This window comes from Dromiciops gliroides, chromosome 3 (genome assembly GCF_019393635.1).
Source record: "Dromiciops gliroides isolate mDroGli1 chromosome 3, mDroGli1.pri, whole genome shotgun sequence".
Taxonomy (NCBI): Eukaryota; Metazoa; Chordata; class Mammalia; order Microbiotheria; family Microbiotheriidae; genus Dromiciops; species Dromiciops gliroides.
The window spans coordinates 232,369,904-232,372,243 of record NC_057863.1 but is presented as its reverse complement, the minus strand read 5'-3'; the positions used below and the strand labels follow the sequence as shown (position 1 = coordinate 232,372,243).

The following is a 2,340-nucleotide window of genomic DNA, read 5'->3' as shown; positions in this document are numbered from 1 at the left end:
AATTATGTAAGAGTTGAAAGTTCTTTTTTCTTGCTAAAGAGCTCAGATGAGATTTAATACCATACATTTGTAGTGGACCCTTACTGTAAGTTTTTGTTAATTTCTTGAGCTTCACGCGAAAAAAGATGAGAGTAATTCAGGATTAAGGTTTGGTAAATCATGAGCAGCAATAAGACAAGGGGATAAAGAATTTAAGAATAAAGTAGAGTATAGATTTGATCTGGTTCATATAGTGTTTGAGATTAGGAAGGAGAAGTATTATTGCAGCAAGGATAATGGTCTGAGAGAGTCATGAAGGTTGTTAATGGTAAGAAGTTTAGGGGTAATAAGGTACAGAAAAGAATGATAAATGATTATGACCATATTTAGGAATTTCAGAGCTTTGAACATAGAAGTGAATCTTTTCTGGATCTTGACAAGATATAAAATATGACCATGCTTCTGTGTAGCTGAAGTGAAAGAGAGCAGTAAGTCATTGAACTTGATTAGAATGAAGAGTAAAAAAGTGAAATACTTGTGGAAACATCAACTTATACATTGAAATCACCTAGTATGAGAACATGCATTGGAATTGAAAACCAGGCACTAAACTCATTAAAAAGAATGAAGAATCCTAAGGGTTGGTAGATATGGTCACAATGATCTAGAATTGAGTGCTAAATTTGGAAAGAATGACCATTGGGACAGGGTTGAAGTGGATGGTAATAAGGAAGCAGATAGTTGGATATGGAGGGTTGAATTTGTTCCTTGGTAAATAAGGGTTCAGTTTCCTGAGGATAGGGAAAATAAAAGAGGGTGGAAGTTTGCTAAGTATTGGAAAATAAGTCCAGGCAAAGTATCAGTGGACAGTAGGAATTCTATCAATGAAAGTAATGATTAGAAAGTTTAAGGTTGGGAAGAGCCTTGAATGAAGCAGAAGGATGTCCTTCTGAACCTTGCCCTAGAAGGACTGACCCAAACACTATGTTTCTAGCTCATGTGACCTCTCAGCTAACTAGGGCCATGCCCTGGGCAGGCCAATGTTTGTCACAGCCGGTCCCGTGGTGTCCCCTCGAGTCTTTGTGGTCCAGTGTTGCTGTTACAGCACCTGGCCCTCAGGCAGGAATGGGCCAGCCCCCCCAGGCCAAGACCTGAGGAGATCCCAAGATGGAAGAGATGCTGGCTCCCAGGAGGATGTCCATCAGCCCCCTGGAGAGCTGGCTCACCATTTGCTACCTGTTCCCTAAGCCCAAGGCCACCATCCCTGACCCCAGACATGAGACAGTGAGCCTAGCCTTGCTCTATGACTGTCCCCCAAGCGAGGCTTGGAATGGGGAAGAGCTGGGGGAAGGAGGCGCCCTGGAGCCTCCCACAATGCACTGCAAAAACATGCTGAAGATCCACCACCAAAAGATGAACCATGACAAATGTCATAAGCTGGTGAAGAGGACCCAGTTCTTGAGGTGCAAGGTCCGAGAAGGAAGAGGGAAAAGGAAGCAGATGAGGTTTGAGAAGGGCCTGAAGCATATGTAGAAGAAAGGGGGAAAAAAAGCAAAACAAAATTTTAAAAAAGCAAAAAATTTTTTAAAAAAAGAAGAAAGGCTGGAAGCAGGCCCCTGAGGGCTGGCAGCCCCACCCCAAGATTTATGTGAAGAGCACTTGAGCCCCTTCCAAGTGCCTCCTGCTAAAGCATTTTAATAAAAACAGTGCCCCTTCAAAAAAAAGAATAAAGTTTAGGGTCTCTGTGTAGCCCTATCTCTCAAGGTCTTCACATACCCCCTCAACTACCTGGTCACATAGTATGACTTGGAAAACCAGCTAAGGAATAGGAGGTGTTGTTGTGTCTCTGGGTATTTGGAATTCCAGGCAGGGCACAGGAAGTCTTACTGTGTGTGTAGGAGGTGGTCAGAGATACAGAAGTGTAGGTTCCCAGCATATAGAAGTAGAACCTGGTATTATTAGGTATGGGAGCATTCCAATTATGTTTTTCACACTGTTCCTGTGCAACTCTTTTGAGTGACTATAGATGTAATTTAGGAAGTACTGCCATGTTGCTGAAACCAAGAAAATGTACAATAAGGACCATCTTAATGACCCAGGGTGATGAATTTGATGACAAGAAGACATGGGTTCAAATTTTCATTATGACACAGATGTTTGACTATGGACAGATTATCAGCATCTCTGTAACTGAACTTTCTCACCCATAAAATGGAGACAGTAATAGCAAGGTACTTTCCTTATATGATTTTCTGCAAAGGTAGATTGTATGGAAAACCCTTTGCAAACTTTAAAATACTTTATTCTGTGGTTGTTATGTTTTGACTTGGTTCTGGATATCTTCTATTATACTGTCATTAA

At 41.5% G+C, this 2,340-nt stretch overlaps 1 pseudogene; it reads left to right on the top strand.

The window, feature by feature from the left end:
• The first annotated feature begins 945 nt into the window (after positions 1–945).
• On the top strand, positions 946–1,642 carry LOC122746300 (annotated as a pseudogene).
• The last annotated feature ends 698 nt before the right edge of the window (positions 1,643–2,340 follow it).